Source organism: Mirounga leonina, unplaced genomic scaffold (assembly GCF_011800145.1).
Source record: "Mirounga leonina isolate KUSES-001 unplaced genomic scaffold, KU_Mleo_1.0 Mir_201, whole genome shotgun sequence".
Lineage (NCBI taxonomy): Eukaryota > Metazoa > Chordata > Mammalia > Carnivora > Phocidae > Mirounga > Mirounga leonina.
This window is the reverse complement of record NW_023270504.1, coordinates 19,791,138-19,811,408: the sequence shown is the minus strand read 5'-3', so window position 1 is coordinate 19,811,408 and position 20,271 is coordinate 19,791,138. Positions and strand designations below refer to the sequence as shown.

Here is a 20,271-nt window from a genome sequence, read left to right as displayed (position 1 = left end):
TGGACCACTCTAAAAAGGCGGAGAAAAGTTGCCTAATGGTGGAGGTTGTTAATGATTTTTAAAATTCCCAATTGTACAGAAAAACATTTTCATGCCTACACCCCAGCTCATCCAGCCATGGACAATAAGTAAGGTACAGGTCTACAGTCATAAATTTACAAGTACCTTGCTTGTCACTGCATGCATTCCCTTTTATGAGCCCTCTGTGACAGGAAGAGAAACACAAGGAGTATAGGAACAGTGAGTACCAACTAATTTAGCAGCCAGCCTATTCTCAGTGGTGATGTCTAATAACCAGGTGAGAAAGCAGAGATGATGTTAAATAGAAATGATTGCTGAGGGTAAGTTGAAAGAGTCCAGGAATGGCTTAGTTGGTCAGGTATGTCCTGGGGAAACTCAGGGCAGAGAGGAGACTCTTTTGGCGTGAGGTGGGGGATTCCATATAGATAGGGTATGAAGGAATAAGCCAGAGTGATAGTAATCACACTCAGCCCTATCACTGCTTGCCGGTGACAGCAGTTCCAGCCAATTAGCCAGGACTTCTCCCCACTTCTTATGCTTTCTGGCGCTGCTAATGGTGGTGAGGTCAAGAGGGTATCCTCACTTCAACATCAACCTCGTCACTACCTGGCACTACTTACTAACAGTTAATTCTGCAGGTGACAGTTCTTGGTGGCATAGGTTGAGGTGCCAGTGGGGAACAATCCCAAAGGGGAAATGGAGAGAAGTTTAAAGAGTGGAAATGCTGACAAGAAGCAGAGTGGTCCATTTATTTTTGCCCAAGTTGTGTGGAAAGAGGGCATTGCCTTGGCACAAGGGATGGTGCTCCACTCTGGGTCTCAGTCCCACATCCTTTAAAATGTGGAGCTGGGAGCAGAAGGCCTTCAGGGCCTGCCCCTTCTAATGCTTACATGGTGTGATCCTGTGGATGACTGACCTCACTGGGGTCTGTTCTCCATCACTTGTGGAGGAGGTGAGAGGGACATCGTGGCTGCGGACAAGGCCTGCCCATAGTTTGAAGAGGAAAACAAACACGATAAAACCTGACTGCTTTCCTGAGGGATTTTGGTGGCATTCTGATAAACTGACAGAAACCAAAATCTTCCTCTGCCACTTTTCCAAGTCGAGGCCAACAGCCGATACTCTTCCCTGCTATTTGGGTAGGCAAACGTGGAACTCTGTAAAACCAAAGCATGTGGAACGGGAAGAGTGAGCCACCTTCACTTACTCGACACTTGAAAATTACTGTTTCAAGTTTTTTTTTTTTAAACTGTGGATTCCATATCTCCTTGGTTGATGTGATTTGAATGAATACCACTTCAATTAATTCAATCATCTTACCAATCAGAAATCCTGTCTATAATTCATTCTTCCCTTCCTCTCTTCTCTCCTCCAAGAGACAGTTTTGATGCATGTGCTCAGGACAAGGCAGTAAGAATGGATAAAAATTCCAGTGCTTCATATGTCCAGTGGGGACAATAGCCATGTAGACACAGCACGTGATCTGGCACATGATAGAGTTTACCCGGTACATTTTTGTCTGAAAAGAAAAATAAAGGAAAGTAATTTTGCTCTCTGCTTTTTGAGGTCAGCCTTTTCCAGAAAAGTCTCCCCTTGTTCAACTGATCTCTGTGTCCCTGTGTTTTCACTGGCTGGGCCTTGTTCTGTCTTCTTCTCTTCCTCTCAAAATTCCCTTCGTCCTGTAAGAACCATCTCAATTATCACCTTTATTTGCCTTTCCCATCCCATAGTTCTCCTGCTCTGTTGGCCAGGGAAGAGAAAGAACCCCTGCAAGATGCTTCAGAGAGTGAAAGTTCTGGGTTTGCTTGTCTGCCTTTGTGACTCTCCTCTACTTGCGTTTAATTTTGTAGAGACAAAGGTGCAAAGACGGACTGGACCTCCTGTGCTGTGGCCAGTGCACACTGGACCTGTAGTCCTGCAGCCCTGCTACCGTGTATCTGCTTAGACAGTCCTTAACTCCCCCGGTACACCAGAAATGCTAAGCCACCCAGAAGCCTCGGCTTCACTCTTTGCTGCGCTGCACCTTTAAGGATTCCATCATCATTTAGGAGTGGTAAAATGGCACAGTGTATGAATGCAGCCATGAAACTTTAAGGCTATTTGTCTCAAAGTGAAAGGGAAATGGACACACCATCCAGTATATAATAGCATTAAAGGTTTGTGAAGAGGATACTCAGCTGTGATTCCCAATCTGGCTTGAGCATCTTTCTCACATGACTCTTCAATGTGACGCAGACCTTTCTTTTCTGAGTCAGTCCACTTGGTGGCTTATATTACCTTAGTGGACTTTAGGTCCCTCGTCCTCATTCTGAGCCCAAGTTTGGAGCTCGCTTTTGATCATCTAAATTTCAGTTTTTGCTCCCAGCAGACCTTGTTAGTTTACTAGGTCACAAAGTTTCTTTAAAACTAAATTATACATTTTTAAATTTATGAGGCTAAAGTTTCTTGGCTATATAATGGCAGCAAAAGGGAATCAGGTTTTAAAACTTGCTTTAGGGTATTGAACAATTGTGTTTGTGGTGATTTTACAATCCTGTGAGCATTTATTTTGAAGTTATCATTTGATGCCATAGGTTGGCCACTTATATCTTCTCTGTCAATTTCTCCTCTAAGTTTGGTGTCTCAGCTCAGCACAGGAGTGTCACTCTTTGAGATAGGACAAGGTTGCTTTATGTATTGGTTTTCTGCACTCTGTTCCATTATAGGATTTTAACAGGTGAAGCCAGAGCATACTGCACCTAGACACTGAGGAGGCAGCTCCCGTTCAGGGTGGTCTACATAGTCATGGAACCCACTATCCCTCTCCCCAGCTCTAGACATGCTGAGGTAGTGTTGTCCTTTTTCTCAATATAATTCCACACTCCCAGTGTATCAGCCCTAATTAATAAGGCAGGGGAAGTCAGAATAGTGCATGTCTCTCACCAGCACATAAAGCCCTCAGAGCTTTGGGTTTTGTCCTGCTGACCAGGTGGAAACTCATCAAAGTGTGGCAGAGGAGAGGTAAACCCACAGCAATGCATAGTCACGGAGAAGAGAGAGCTAAACTGAGCTCCATTTTAACTATTTGACATGTGGCCTGGAGAACAGCTTACAGAAATTGAGTGGTTTAGTTCTCGAAGATTTCAGCTTTCCATTTTGGTCTCTCCTTCCTTGTAAAAGATCTCTTAGATCTTCATTGGCATGAGAAAAAAAAAAATCCATATCCCGATGACTCTCCACTTAGTATTTCCATTCAAACATCAACTTATCTTCATGACATCCCACTGGATGACTAATGGATACTTCAAATTTAATGTGATCAAACCAAGGTGCTGAAATCCTTCTCCCAAACTTGCTCCTTTTACAGTCTTTCCCCTCCTAGTAAATGCTAATTCTAGCCTTCTGTTTGCTCAGGACTAAAACCTTGGTTTGGAGTCACCCCCGAAATCTCTCTCTCACATTCCATATTATTTACAACTGCAATCTCATTGGCTTTACATTCACACCACATCCCAAACCTGACCGCTTGCCACTATCTCCATTTCTGCTATCCTCATTCAAATCACTGCAATTTCCTCCTTGGCTTATTGTAATAGTTCCCAACCAATTCCCAGCTTCCACTTAACTCCCTAACACCCTGTTCACAGCACAGGAGATGGCGTGATCCTTTCCAGGTTAAGTCAGACAATGCCACTCCTCTGCTTCAGATCTACCTCTGGGACCTAAAAGGCCCCATTTCTCCCTGACTTTATCTCCTACTGCTTTGCCCCATGCTTACTCCTTCTGGCTACTCTAACTTCCTTGCTTTTTAGGAGCTTGCCGGGCACACTCCTGCCTCAAGTACTTTTCATGTGCTTTTCCTTCCCCTTTCAGTGCTTCTTCTGGGGAAATCTGAGTGGCTTGTTTCTTCATTTCCTTCAGATCTTACTCCCATCTTACCTTCTCAACGAGACCAATTCTGATTGTCCTCAATAAATTGTGTCCCCATTGAATACTTTCTGCTGTGATTCTTTCTTTTGCTTTATATCTTAGGACTCATCACCATCGTGCCACTGTCTGGCATATTCTTAAGAGTTGGCTAGTGCTGAGTATCAAGCCCCCCCCCCCCCCCAACCAGTGACAACAGTCATTTATTTTTCCTACTAGCACATCTGTGGGCTGGCTGAGGTTTAGGCGATCCAGGCTGGGTTTGTCTTCATGGTCCGGTCTGGCTTCCTCCTTGCAGGTAAGACTCAGGTGGCCTCCATGTGATTTCATCCTAGGACCCATGCAGGAGGGGCAGCAGCTGCCCAGGGAAAGCTCTTCTCATGGTGATGGCAGAGGTACAAGACAATGAGGACAACCTGCAAACACATTTTGAAGACTTTTTAGCTAACTTTGGTAATGATAGCGTATCTATGGTCAATCTTTGTGTGTGTGTGTGTGTGTGTGTGAGAGAGAGAGAGATGTGTTCATCATCTCTGTTTTGTTTTGAGATGAAATGTTTATATTTGTCAGATACGACCCCCTCACATGGCTCACTGTCACTTCTTTTGTTCAAATATCACTTTTTCAGAGTGACTCCCTTTTCAAAGATAACACCCCTTATTCTACTTCCTTGCTCTGCTATATTTTAAAACAGCATTTATCTCTACATAACATTATAGCAAACATTTGTTTGCTTGTTTGTCTCTCCTACAAGAATATAAGCTTCATGAGGGTAGACTGTCTTGTGCACTGATGAATTCTCAATACCTAGAACAGTGTTTGGATCCTAGAAGCCTTTCAATAAATATTGCTAAATGAATGATGAGAAACCACTACAAAAGAGGTCTAAGACTGTGTTAGAAGAGAGGGCTTTGTCCCTGAATTATGTGGTGTTACTCTGCAACATCCATTTATTCAGGGAAAAGCTCTTTTTGACACAACATCAATATTTTTGGCATTTGTGTTTTTTTATTTGCTCATAAAACACTGTCTGTGCCCCTGTGAGAGCATCTCTAAATTGTTCTTGATACTGCGTGTGATGCTTTGATTATTTCTGAAGCCATTCTCTGAGTCTGTAATATATCTGTACTTCTTGTGTGCAGATACTTTGAAAATGGGAGAGCTGAGCTAAAAATATTCAGAAGTAGCTAGGCAGTCAGCATTGCTTCAACCTTGCGCACTGACTGCTTCTGTGTCTTATCCTTGCATCTGGTATCAAAACAAAAATCTTTAACATGAGAAGTTATTCTAGTCCTAAAGAAATCTATTATTGTCACAGATAATGAATAAGGCAGCTTTTGAAAACACCCAAACAATGTTCCCTAATCTGTCTCTCCAGGCACCCACCTTGCTCCTACAATGAGAACGTTATAATCGGATTCATCCCAAATAGACTTACTTTTATATAATTTAGAACTATAATAATTTTAAAATCTCACATATTTGTATAGGATTTTTCCTTTTTTTGGAGCACTTTTAGATCACATGTATTCTTTTCTTTTTACGTCAAAACAGGCCCATTTGACGCAGGAAAAATGAGGCCCAGAAGAGTTCATTGACATCCTTAAGGTCACTTGGCTAACTAGTGATCACGTCAAAATCTCCAGCCTTCTGTGCTGTACAGATTGTGAATACTGAAATATTCAAGTAACCTCTTCTGATACCCAGTATTGACTTCTTTTTTTCTAGATTTGAAAATATATCAGTAAGGTTAAAAAGTAAACTTAAAAGAAATAGAAGTGTGCTTTGGCAAAGCTGTAGGACTGGGTGATCAATTATGTGCTCTCCCTACAACCCCTTCACCATATTTATGAGGACAAAACCAGGGTGGTTTTAATGGAGTAGGATGGGCACAATAAGGTAGCGTGAAATGTCAAGGAAATGTGTGCAAGGGGAGGGGGGCTTCGCCCAAATCATACAGAAAATGAGAACATGTGTATTAATGCACTAGAGCTTTCTTTGCCAACCCTATCTTTCTCAAGCCCTCTCACATGGAGGCTTAGTCCTAGCCAGTACTTGAACCAATTCTGACCAGGGGATCAGACCTCCATATCATGGGATCTAGGGCTTTCTGTCATGGATCAAGTGTCTGATATGCGTTATGGGCAACCATATCCCCATCAAGTCCATATCTTCTTTTGGCCACTGTAGGGGTCAGTTCTTATGATGGGGTTTCTGTTTGGCATCCTGGCCTGAGTATCAGACCATTTATCTGGGACCCCAATGCCCCATCTAGCTTCTGGTAGCTCATATCCTGAGGGGGTGTCTGGGTTTTTGTTTCCACTCACTATCAAGCAGTAGTGGTAGGGGGCTGGGGCAGTCATCTTGGATAAAAGGGTGAGTGAATCACAGACCCTTGTAAGGCACATGCTTGCCCGTGAGTCTGGAAATGGCAATGCTGAATTAGCTGTAAATAGGCCCTATGAGTGCAGATGGAGAACCCAAGACTCAAAGTCCAAAAGGATGATGTAATTCAGGTTTTGTCCAGACAGCTGTCCTATCTCTCCAATGAGTGGGCATAGGAATCCAGGGAGTGTGTTTGTTTTTTCACACATGCATTCATTGACTATCTACCACATTCCAGGTAGGATGTCAGGCATTGAGGTTTTAGCAAATCAGCCTAATCAGGTAGGCAGTTGTAGCAGCATTACCAACAACTAATCTACTCATATTCCTAACCAGTGCCAGCCCCCTACCACTACTGCTTGATAGTGAGTGGAAAGAGCTCCCCTTTCACTTTAGGGGACTGTGAAAGCCATTTCTGAAACCAGCAAGTGTGCCCTTACTAAATGAATTCTAAAAATGCTTTTTGAGGAGAAGGAAGGAGAAATCTCTGGCTCATGCTCAGGATTTTGAAGGCAGAATTAGATTTGGCAGTAGGAAAAATTCAATTCCATTTAACAAAGATTTATTTATTTTAAAAGTTCTTTTATATGCCTGAAACCACAAAGTTGAAAAAAAGGAGTCGGTCATGGACTCTGCTCTCTAGGGATTAACAATCTAGGGACTGAGGAAGACCCAAAAATAGTTGAAGTGGGTGCAATAATTCCAGCATCAGGCAGATTAAGCAAGTGCTATAGTAGGGTAAAAGTGAAACACCTGTAGGGCTCAGTGGTTATCATATATTTTTGGAGGACTGAGGAAGGAAGAAGTCTGAGAGCGCTATAGCTTGTCCTCAGTGTCTTCCCGTTTCCTTGATGGGATCTTCTCTTTAAATTAAATTACATTAAATTGAAATTTTGATTAGTTAATACATTCCAATATTCAAAAACCAAAACAATTTCAGTAGATGTATGTTAAGAAGTCTTGCTCCCATGATGTCCCAGAAATTTTGTTTTCACCACGTTCCATTCAGATCATTTCCTCCACTCCTGTTTCCTGCCAGTAAGCTTTTGTATTGGTTTCTTTTGTATTCTTCTAGGGCTATTTTATGTAAACAAAGCAGATAAGAATATTCCTTTTTATTACTTCCTTTTTCTTCCACAAAATTACATTATATACAGTGTCCATCTTGCTTTTTTCCCTTCACAATATACCCCAGAGATGACTCTATATCAATAAATAAAGAGCGTCTTGATTCTTGCTTTAAGAATCTTGCTTTAAATCTCTTGCTTTATAAATGCATAGAAAACCTTGCAGTTTGCTTACAACTCCCAATAGATGGACACTTGGAGTGTTTGCTGTTAAAAAATTGTTGCACAAACCATGTACATACATCATTTCACATGTGTGCAGGTGTATCTAAAGGGCAAATACCCAGAAGTAGGACTGCTCAGAGATCCACTCTCTTTTCCTTTTTTCTTTTTTTTAAATCAAGCTATCATTATTCCACAGTGTCAAAGATAACTTACTTTGCCATACAGACTCTCAAAGACCAAAGGAATGGATCTCTTAGGGTTGAATTCTAGGTCTATGAGAAAATATTAAGTGGGATCCTAAGACACTTTCCACATCTTAAGATATGTAGGAAGCCATTTATTTCACATAATCCTCTTATATGATTGACTCTATTATCAGATCCTGATTTCCAAATCCATCAATATTTGTTTTGGCCTGGTCAGTGGCTCTCTTTGTCCTCATTCATCTGTTCAACCAACAAATGGTTTTTGGGCACTTTCTAGACCTTAAGTCTGACAGACACTGGAGTTAGAGTGGACTCTTACTTGGTCCTGCTTCCTAGCTTATAATCTAGACAGAGATATAAACATCTAAATACACATTTAGTATGGTAGTTATTACGGTACACATATATATAGGTTGAGCTTTGCTCCCAGCAGCTCCACCTTCTCTGTGTATGCTTTTGGCAAGCTATTGGCATCTCTCACTGCCACTAGCCATATGCTTTTCATAATGCCCAGAAATTGGGGTCAGAAAACTTGGATTTTGGTTTAATCTGTGCTACTAATTAATATAGTAATGTAAGTACATTAGTAACATAATAAGCTTGTAGTTTTTAGAATATCAAAATTCTTCATCTAAGATGTGAGTATCAAATGATATCAAAGCTTAAAAGTGCTGTGCAAATTATTGTTTACATCCTTTCTCCCCTAGGAAACAGAACTGTGAGTGAGAACAACCAAGGATTGTGGGAATAATTGCAGTGGTAATGATAATATTTGTTTCTGGACCGATAGAACCTCTCAAGTTCCTTCCCTTTCCCAGGTAGATTTGTCCAGATCACACACAGTCAGAGGCAGACTTTAAAGTTCTTCTGCAACAGTCATTAATGCGATTTCTCTGTTCCACCATGTGGGCTTGGTGTGCCACTTATGGAGGCACCAATGCTGGCCCACCTGTCCTTGTCACTGTCATTGTTGACTTTATCACCACTGAGCCACTGAACTGACCATCTTGCTCTTATCAAGGTGGGGAGGGCTTTTTGAGACAGTGTCCCTGGAACTGCAGTATTAGAGTTGTACCCAAAGTATTCCTGCACACAGGCAGTACATCAGTGTTGGCACATGGTCAGAATCAGGTATCTGCACCAGGGTGTGGTTAGGAAGAGAAAGCCCAGGTCAAGTAGTCCAACAGAAGAACTGTCATAGGGAAGCACATATCCAAGGTGCTAGAAGAGCTGAAAAGTCAATGTGGGGAGAGTGAGACAACTCAAGAGATTAGCAACATTAACAATCTGCAACCATTCCTAGGGGATTAAGTAGTACTGATAGAGCCCAAGAGGCAGACCTGCCATGGGAGTGTGGATCCCTGAACAGTCCCAGCCCTTGATGAGGCTGTGTCCCAACCCTGAAGCAGAGGGGCAGGGGCGGGGGGCGGTGAAATCCCCTGTCTTCTGTTTTCCTCCTATGCTCCAGTCTCCTGGTAGTGTCTTTCATGAGCTGAGCCTGGTGAGAAGACACTTGGCAAGGGAGCCTGGGAAATACATTTTGCTGGAGAAAGTCAGGGGACCAATCTGAGAGCAAATAGGAAAATAACCATCACAGAATCTCAACTCATTCTCAGAAAGTCTTCCCACTAAGAGGGGAAGGTTGCCTCTAACTTTCCTCTTGTTCCTGAGGCTGAATATTTTGTCAGTTTTTAAATTCTTTGTTATTCTTTTTTTTCCAGCAGGCCCACTGCGTCCTGTGCAGAGTGCTCCTGGCAGTCTCCACCTGGGACCATTGATACATGCTATTCTACCTGTTCTCTTTGATGCTTACAATTGTCTAGTTAGCTCTTTCCTCAGTGTCTTGGTTGGATTACAAGGTAGGAAAGGGGAAAGCCAGAATCAACAGGTCACCTACAAGCCCAAGCACATTACCTCTTTGAATCATAGAGAAGCCAGAAAATTCTGAGAAGGAGCAAGACAATTGCTGAGGTTTCATGTTGGTAATTACCTATCACTCCCCAAGTGGGTTATAGAGAAAACCTCTCTAAATAGCTTTAGCTTTAGCTACAGTCTTCCAGTCTTGATTAGAACGGTAGATTTTTGGAGCTAGAAATGTTAGAAATCAGCAATCTCAACATTTTCTTCTTCATTTTTATGAACAGTGAAAATGAGGTCCAGCAAGGTTAAGTGACAAGGTCAAGATCACATAACAAGTTAGTGGTGTGAGCTGATTTCCAAACATTCCTTTTCCATCTGCATGCATCAATTTCACCTATGTTCCATTTTGACTCCCATCTTAATACATTGTTTAAGGGGTCTAAACAGTTCCTCTCCTCCCACTTGGGAGTTTCTCCTGTTAAGATCACTTCAGGGAGTCTCCTGGGTTTTGAAGAAAAGAACATTTTCAGCAGATTTTTATTTTCCTCTGCTGCCTCCACCTCAACCCATACAAATTATTCTGAGCCTAGGAATATCTAGAATGAGCTCAGGTTCAAACTGGTCCGTGGCTTCTGTTATTCCAGGGAGAGGTGATGTGGCTTTCCCCTTTCCAATGTTGTTTGTGGTCCTAGCATGCCAGGGTTCTTTCTCTGAGGAGAAGTTCTGTGATTTTTATTACCAGTAATGTAAAACAGGAAACCAATACTATCATTTTCACTGTAGGTTTTATTTCCCTGGTGACATATGAAGAAAATTGGTTCAGTGAAGAAGCCAGCTATAAGGGTGAAAATCTGCAGATGGTGGGTCCACTGGAGCCTGGAAAGGGTGTGGAGTCAAGGGAAGGAGGAAAGTCTGACCCTTGGTGGGAGGGCTGATCTCACCAGCTTCAGACAATGGCTTTCTGTACTTTAGTTTTTATCTGAATAGGAAGGAGAAAAAGGGAAAGACTCCAAAAGAATAAAGAGGGAAAGAAAGAAGGAAAGAGAGGGTACAAAAGAGACAGGGAACAAATGAAAGAAGGAAATGGAAGAAAATGCTCCCATAGGAGTGAAGAGGCCGTGAGAGAACAAGAATCAAAGAAAAGAAGAAGGCCATGTGTCACTCAACAGTGCATTTAATGTAAATATGACTTCTTTTTAAGATTATCTTTTTTTTTTTTTTCTTGATGAGTGTGAGGTAATCAGACTCAGGCCATGTTTCTTTGACTGCAGAGAAATTAGAGTGATCAAAAGACTAGGTCAGACCAGTGTTTGGCTGCAGGGACTAACACACTAAGATCCTGTCTGGGATGAAAGGTGAGAATGAGGAGGAAGGGGAGGAGGATAAAGGGGGAAGTATTTTAGTCCACTGGGAATATGGGCTTGCATATATTCGGTACTCAGCATGTACTTCTTAAAACTTGCATTCCTCCCTTTGCCACTTGCTCTGATGCAGTCATGGTGACACTAACTTAGGAACAATACAAAAATCGATTCATATATTTTTTTAAATTGTTGTGGCCAATACTTGGTTAGAAATTGGGCATCACCAAGTTTGGAAGGTAAAGGAGTGGATGGGAGGAAAAATTTCATGGGCTAACAGAGGTAAGAAAGTGTTTGCTCTTCTGGGTGGTAGTAGAGAAGGAATCTTCTAGAGTGGGCTGAGGCCCCAGGGTTGTATAAAATGGAAAACAACTGCACTTTAACTACCTGGAAAGATAAAGGGATAGCTGGTTTGATATTCTCAAAGTGCTTTGCAATTATGTTTGTTGGTGGGGCTATCAGTCATGATGCTTCAACTGGTCTGTCTCCTGAAACTTGGAATCATTAGTAGATGGAAAAAACAGTTGGAACTAATTTATCCTGACAAGACCATCAATTGGCTCCTCTTACATGGATTCCCAGGGCTGCCCTGGCCCCTACCCTTCTTGATTCTGTTTGGCATAATTATGCATTTCTTCAATTTTGAGAGCTACTACTCATTCTTCCAGGATGTCTTCTTTTTAAACTTGAGGTAGGAAGAATCTGTTTTTCTTGCTTGAAGTCAAAGGACCCTCACCCAACTAATAGATGTTCTATTCTACTACCAAAACACTGACTCCCCCCACTGTACCTTTTAAAGCTCTAGCTTTTTTAGTAATAAATACTCCCTATACTTGAAATAGACTGATGTCCCCTCAATTTAATGGTAAATCTAATAATCCCTGGCCTCTCTCTCAAATGCCTGAATGAGCCATTTAACCCTTAGAGGCTCCAATAGAAGGTTTATAAACATCCACAGATAAACATTTGGATCAGACTAGGAAAAGCAGCACATTTTGGAAGAGGTGAATTCTAATTCTAAAACTAACTAGCAGGTACAATGATTTTCCTTTTCCATGACATGGACTTCACAGGATTGATAAGAAAAAGTGATTGAGCTCACTTATGTAAGGAGTCACATGGCACTTGACACATAAGGGGACGAGTCACCACAGTCCCTATTGGAATAGAAGTGCCAAACTCTTGTGCTTGGGGGAATACACTTAGCGATGTCCATAGTGAATCCAGACTAGGGGTTTCATAATCCTTGGAAATGTGGGCACTTGACCAGAGTCACTGAGCTCAAAGCTTCTGATCAGAGGACACAGAAAAACACCCAGGAGCTTAAAGACAAGAGAAGGGCAAAGAGGCAATGATGCAGGGATTAAAACAACAAAAGGATGGCCTCACAGAGAGGGAAAAGGATAGGCCAAGAGAAAGCATCCTCAAGGCAGAACACAGGAGAGAGGTACAGAACTTTACAGCCAGAGATCAGATGTGTCTGGAGTTTTCTCTGGTCCTGAAATCCCAAGTTGTTTTGTAACCTAATGCTGGTTTATGGGACCTAAGGGCTGGATTATGGGAATATTATATTCCCATATTTATCCAACCTAAGGGCTGGATTATGGGAATATTAAACCAGAGCACCAGGCTAGAAAGACTGGAGATGACATGAAGCTGCACAAGATACAGTTTCTGCAAACTACTCAGGCTTTCATTAAGCAAACTTTAATTTGTGTGTGTTCTCTCCACTGTACCTTAAAGTAAATGTATTCTTTATGATCTGGAGAGATGCCTACTCTTCTAATTTGGAAGAAATATAAATGCTGGTAGGATTGTCTCCAGGGAATGTTACTACATATCGTCATTAAGGGAGAAAATAATGAGAGTGCAGGAGATTAACTAGTTAGTTGGGGAATCTACTAGAAGAAAGGAATTGACACCTCAGGGCGTAATCTTGAAAATTGTTCGGCACAGACAGCAACATGCTGAGCAGAGGAGGAATGGGATAGGGAATGTAAAAAAAAAAAAAAAAAAAAGGAAAAGAAAAATAATTATCAGAAATGCTAATCAAAATATAATGAATATAAAGTGCTAAACTGTTTTAAATAACAACAGTTTTGCTATGATATCTTTATTCAGTCATGTATTACTTTTATTAAAAACGCTTCCATTCCTCAAGCTGTTTCAGCACATGGGCCAGATAGAGAAAGCCCAGAGTTAAGTTGGTCATGGTTGCAGCTGAGCTCCTCCTGTTTCTGTGCTGTGTGGGATGCTATTCTCGATGACAGCAACAATAGCTAAACATATCTCTGAATTGTAACTGTCATGAGGCTCTTTCCTGGGTTCATCTACCTTGCTTAGCATTTTAAGTCTCTCCTGCTTAATGAAATGTCATCTTTTCATAGCTGGTGACCAAATAATTGTTTAAAGTGAATCAGAATGTGAAAGGTGGAGGTTTTTATAACTTGGAGTTTAATTCATTGTGATACTTAGACTCACATCTCAAGCTAACTAAAGGATGTTATACTGCAGGACATGTGACCTTTTACCACCCCACACTTCACATATTACAGCCAATTTCCCTTTGTCCAGAGTCGCTGGAGATAGGTGGATTCAGTTTCCAGTGTTCTGATTAACTGGGTATTGCCATATAATCCAATCATCAGAGAATGAAAATTCATCTTCTGTGGATGATGGCATCAGTTTTTTTTTTTTTTAATCCTGTTCCTTCTAGTCTCTCTTCAAGTTAATCTTCTTGAAGAGTAACTCATTTCTCCCCAGCTCAAAACCTTCAATGACTCCCATAACCGATGGGATAAAGCTGTCATTCAAGGTTGTTCATGATCATTTCCACATATCTATTTTCACCCCTGTTTCTCTACCCTCTGTGCCACTCACACTCTTCTTCATAAACACCCTGACTTTCCTCATGCTTGCTGTTCCCTCCACATAGGATGCCCTTCTAGCCTGTTTCTGCATATTCAAATCCTGCCCATTCTTTTTTTTTTTAAAGATTTTATTTATTTGAGAGAGAGAGAATGAGAGACAGAGACCATGAGAGGGAGGAGGGTGAGGGAGAAGCAGACTCCCTGCCGAGCAGGGAGCCCGATGCGGGACTCGATCCTGGGACTCCAGGATCATAACCTGAGCCGAAGGCAGTCGCCTAACCAACTGAGCCACCCAGGCCGCCCCCAAATCCTGCCCATTCTTAAAGACTCAGGTCAATTCCCTCTTCTTAGGAAAGTCTTTCTTCCTCACCCCCTTTTTTAACCTATATTTTTTTCTTCTGAAATTGAGCATCCTTGATCTCTGCCTGTCTTGGGAAATGACTTTCTCCTGTCAGTCATTATCATTTTCATCTACTTTATCTTAAAAATTAATCACAAGTTTCTTGAATATATTATCTATGACAGATACATCTGTCAGCCCCCAAGATGCTACCATATGCCTTGCACACAGTAGGCATTCATTAAATGAATGAGCCAACAGGATCATAATTTCATCACTGAAAAGGGTCAGAAAGTGCTTTTCTCTTTCTTAGATGATTCATAGAACACCTTAGGATCTCATAGTGCTTTTGATTTATTATGATTAACATCAACCATCATTAGAGAGGCTACAAAGAAGTCTGGGTATTTGAATTTTCTGGTTTGGATTTCTGAACAAAACTGGAAGCAGGTACATTTAGCAACCAGGGGACTGACAGAACTTAAAGGAAAAATGTAAGTGTGCATTGACCTCGCATAAAATGCAGTAAATGGCACAGGGAATTAGGAGAAAATTAAGTCCATCTAGACATGGAGTGATTTTGTCTGAGAGAATCTAATTAGTCGTGTCAGAATGTGATCAGAATCTCATTGTTGATATTGCTCACCCATACTCACTCCCTGAGGATAATGACTTTAGGAAAGATAGCCATACCCAGGGACAGTACCAAGCAGTAGGCAGAAGCGAGGCAGATTATTTCTTAATTACCAGAGACACAACTGGGAATTAAAAATTCATTGTGGTTTCCTGCCCCAAGGGCTGCAGGGCGTGGCATTTATTTCAGAATGGGCACAGTCACTGTCCATGATGCATGCAGAGTCATGCACTTGCAGATAAAAACAGGAAACAGGCTGGTCACCAAGCATGGGTGAAAGGTCAATGTTCTCGATGCCAGGCTGTGCTGTGAGCAAGGGTCAGGTCAAGGGATGTGAGAAAGAAAGAAAAGGGAAAGTGGGAGCTCATGAAAGGATATGATCAGGGTAACAATGGGTTAAATGCTAAATAAGCTAATAGAAATCAAAGAGAAGTAGATTTCAGGAAAAAATAGGAGACCAGCCCAGGCAAATAGTTAACATCTCTGAAATCTACAGAATTTGAAGGAACAAAGCAGAATAGGTCACCAATCTGGAGCAATCTGGAGCATTCTGGAGTTTTCTCTCCAGAAATTAGCTGTATGGTCCCGGCATCCAGGAAAGGAACCAGATGCCAGGGAACTTGTTATTTGAGCCCCAGCTGTACTGACATGCTCTCTCACTCCCGTGAAATCCATTCGGAGGTCTTCCGCCATTGAGTTGGGAGCAGGGGATGCGCACTGAAAGCTGGTGACAAGAAGTTGTAGGGTGATCACTGGAGATGATTTTCCAGACAGAATAATTTTCCCAGCACAGGGACACACAGTTGTTTGGAAATTGATCCTCTCTGGAGTGTTAGGCTTATCAGGATATCTACCAGGGATTCTCTTTCTTAGACTTTTATATGATCTTTCTTCAGAGGCTCTGGGAACCCAGAGTTCACTTAGAATCCTCTCTAAGTTCTCTGTTTTGGCTTTTCACACTGACCAATGCTGACTGTTGCTCTTCCCACAGCTCATTGTAGTGTTTTGGCAACAATTGGCAGCAACGGGAGCCAGGTCCACACGCCCTTCCAGAGCAGCCCCAGCCCGTCCCAGACTAATTTCCAGGTGGACAGCCAAGTGTAATTTGTTATGTAATGGAACTTTCTAAATTATAGACTCTTGTAATTTTAAAGCTTGAATTCCTGTCTATGAAATCACATCCACATGGCCATCAGAGGTCACACCAATTCCAAGTCAGGCTTTTTTTTTTTCCCCTTACTAGAGAGACATTTTTAAATTTTTTTTTATTATGTTATGTTAGCCACCATACAGTACATCATTAGTTTTTGATGTAGTGTTCCATGATTCATTGTTTGCGTATAACACCCAGTGCTCCATGCAATACGTGCCCTCCTTAATACCCATCACCAGGCTAATCCATCCCCCCACCCCCCTCCCCTCTAAAACCCTCTGTTTCTCAGAGTCCATAGTCTCTCATGGTTCATCTCCCTCTCTGATATCTCCCCCTTCATTTTTTCTTCCTTCTCCTAATGTCCTCCATGCTATTCCTTATGTTCCACAAATAAGTGAAACCATATGATAATTGTCTTTCTCTGCTTGACGTATTTCACTCAGCATAATCTCCTCCAGTCCCATCCATGTTGATGTAAAAGTTGGGTATTCATCCTTTCTGATGGCTGAGTAATAGTCCATTGTATATATGGGCCACATCTTCTTTATCCATTCGTCTGTTGAAGGGCATCTCGGCTCTTTCCACAGTTTGGCTATTGCGGACATTGCTGCTATGAACATTGGGGTGCATATGGCCTCTCTTTTCACTACATCTGTGTCTTTGGGGTAAATACCCAGTAGTGCAATTGCTGGATCATAGGGTAGCTCTATTTTTAACTCTTTGAGGAACCTCCACACTGTTTTCCAAAGTTGCTGTACCAACTTGCATTCCCACCAACAGTGTAAGAGGGTGCCCCTTTCTCCACAACCTCTCCAACATTTGTTGTTTCTTTCCCTGTCCATTTTTGCCATTCTAACTGGTGTAAGGTGGTATCTCAATGTGGTTTTGATTTGAATTTCCCTGATGGCTAATGATGATGAACATTTTTTCATGTGTCTGTTAGCCATTTGTATGTCTTTTTCAGAGAAGTGTCTTTTCATATCTTCTGCCCATTTTTTGACTTGATTATTTGTTTTTTGGGTGTTGAGTTTGAGAAGTTCTTTATAGGTCTTGGATACCAGCCCTTTATCTGTAGTGTCATTTGCAAATATCTTCTCCCATTCTGTGGGTTGCCTCTTTGTTTTGTTGACTCTTTCCTTTGCTGTGCAGAAGCTTTTTATCTTGATGAAGTCCCAAAAGTTCATTTTTGCTTTTGTTTCGCTAGCTTTTGGAGATGTATCTTGAAAGAAGTTGCTGTGGCTGATATCAAAGAGGTTACTGCCTATGTTCTCCTCTAAGATTTTGATGGATTCCTGTCTCACACTGAAGTCTTTCATCCATTTTGAGTTTATCTTTGTGTATGTGTTAGAAAATGGTCAAGTTTCATTCTTCTGCATGTGGCTGTCCAATTTTTCCAGCACCATTTATTGAAGAGACAGTCTTTTTTCCATTGCATGTTTTTTCTTGCTTTGTCAAGGATTATTTGACCATAGAGTTGAGGGTCCATATCTGGGTTCTCTATTCTGTTCCATTGGTCTATATGTCTGTTTTTGTGCCAGTACCATGCTGTCTTGGTGATCATAGCTTTGTAATATAGCTTGAAATTGGGCAACGTGATGCCCCCAGCTTTGTTTTTCTTTTTCAACATTTCCTTGGTGATTCGGGGTCTTTTCTGATTCCATACAAATTTTAGGATTGTTTGTTCCAGCACTTTGAAAAATGTCATTGGAATTTTGATCGGGATGACACTGAAGGTATAGATTGCTCTGGGTAACATAGACATTTTAACAATGTTTATTCTTCCAATCCATGAGCATGGAATATTTTTCCATCTTTTTGTGTCTTCTTCAATTTCTTTCATGAATGTTCAGTAGTTCCTAGAGTATAGATCCTTTCCTCTTTGGTTAGGTTTATTCTGAGGTATCTTATGGTTTTTTGGTGCTATTGTAAATGGAATCGTTTCTCTAATTTCTCTTTCTACAGTTGCATTGTTAGTGTATAAGAAAGCAACTGATTTCTGTGCATTGATTTTGTATCCTGCCACATTACTGAATTGCTGGATGAGTTCTAGTAATTTGGGGGTGGAGTCTTTTGGGCTTTCCACATAAAGTCTCATGTCGTCTGCGAAAAGAGAGAATTTGATTTCTTCTTTGCCAATTTGAATACCTTTTATTTCTTTTTGTTGTCTGATTGCTGTTGCTAGGACTTCTAGTACTATATTGAACAATAGTGGCGAGAGTGGGCATCCTTGACGTGTTCCTGATCTTAAGGGAAAGGCTCTCAGCTTTTCCCCATTGAGGATGATATTCACTGTGGGTTTTTCATAGATGGATTTTATGAACCTGAGGAATGTTTCCTCTATCCCTATACTCTGGAGAGTTTTAATCAGGAAAGGATGTTATATTTTTGTCAAATGCTTTTTCTGCATCAATTGAGAGGACCATATGGTTCTTCTCCCTCCTCTTATTAATGTGTTCTATCACACTGATTGATTTGTGAATGTTGAACCACCCTTGCATCCCGGGGATAAATCCCACTTGGTCGTGGTGGATGATCCTTTTAATGTATTGTTGGATCCTATTAGTTAGGATTTTGTTGAGGATTTTGGAATCCATATTCATCAGGTATATCGGTCTGAAATTCTCCTTTTTGATGGGGGTCTTTGCCTGGTTTGGGGATTAAGGTAATGCTGGCCTCATAGAATGAGTTTGTAAGTTTTCCTTCTGTTTCTATTTTTTGAAACAGCTTCAGTAGAATAGGTATTACTTTTGGTATTATTTTGGTATTATTTTTGATCACTGTTTCAATCTCGTTACTGGTTATTGGCCTATTCAGGTTGTCAATTCCTGTTTCAGTCTTGGTAGCTTATAGGTTTCCAGGAAGGCATCCATTTCATCCAGATTGCTCAGTTTATTGGCATATAGCTGTTGATAATAATTTCTAATAATTGTTTCTATTTCCTTTGTGTTAGTCATGATCTCTCCCTTTTCATTCATAATTTTATTAATTTGGGTCCTTTCTCTTTTCTTTTGGATAAGTCTGGCCAGTGGTTTATCAATCTTATTCTTTCAAAGAACCAACTTCTAGTTTCATTGATCTACTGTGTTTTTGGTTTCTAATTCATTGATCTCTGCTCTAATTTTAATTATTTCTCTTCTAATGCGTGGCTTAGGCATCGTTTGTTGCTTTTTCTCTAGTTCTTTAAGGTGTAGAGTTAGTTGGTGAATTTGGGATTTTTCTATTTTTTTGAGTGATGCTTGGATGGCTATGTATTTCCCCCTTAGGACCGCCTTTGCAGTATCCCATAGGTTTTGGACCGATGTGTTTTCATTCTCATTGATTTCCATGAATTGTTTTAAGTTCTTCTTTGATTTCCTGGTTGACCCAAACATTCTTAAGCAGAGCGGCCTTTAGCTTCCAAGTGTTTGACTTTCTGCCAAATTTTTTCTTGTGGTTGAGTTCCAGTTTTAAAGCATTGTGGTCTGAGAATATGCAGGGAATAATCTCAATCCTTTGGTATGGTTGAGACCTGATTTGTGACCCAGTATGTGGTCTAGTCTGGAGAAAGTTCCATGTGCACTTGAGAAGAATGAGTATTCTGTTGTTTTAGGGTGGAATGTTCTGTAAATATCTATGAGGTCCATCTGGTCCAATGTATCATTCAAAGCTCTTGTTTCCTTGTTGATTTTCTGCTTAGTTGATCTGTCCATTGCTGAGAGTGGAGTATTGAGGTCTCCTACAATTAACGTATTGTTATCAATATGACTCTTTATTTTGGTTAACAGTTGGCTTATGTAGATGGCTGCTCCCATGTTGGGGGCATAGATATTTACAACTGTTAGATCTTCTTGTTGGATAGACCCTTTAAGAATGACATAGTGTCCTAACTACAGACTTTAGTTTAAAATCCAATTTGTCTGATATAAGAATTGCTACCCCAGCTTTCTTTTGAGGCCCGCTGGCATGGAAGATGGATCTCCATCCTTTCACTTTCAGTCTGGATGTATCTTTAGGTTCAAAATAAATCTCTTGTAGACAGCATATGGATGGGTCCTGTCTTTTTATCCAATCTGCAACCCTGTGCCATTTTATGGGAGCATTTAGGCCATTCACGTTGAGAGTGATTATTGAAAGATATGAATTAATTGTCATCATGTTGCCTGTGAAGACGTTGTTTTTATAGATTGTCCCTATAAATTTCTGTTGTATATCACTCTTGGGGTCTTTCTCCTTTTATAGAACCCCCCTTAATATTTCTTGCAGG

The 20,271-nt window shown here is 41.0% G+C and overlaps 1 long non-coding RNA gene across 1 annotated transcript; it reads left to right on the top strand.

Annotated features, from left to right (window-relative positions):
* Nucleotides 1-6,393: 6,393 nt before the first annotated feature.
* Nucleotides 6,394-13,019, top strand: LOC118025640. Its single transcript, XR_004683374.1, has 2 exons — nt 6,394-8,569; nt 9,532-13,019. It is a non-coding gene; the product is annotated as an uncharacterized LOC118025640 (long non-coding RNA).
* The last annotated feature ends 7,252 nt before the right edge of the window (nt 13,020-20,271 follow it).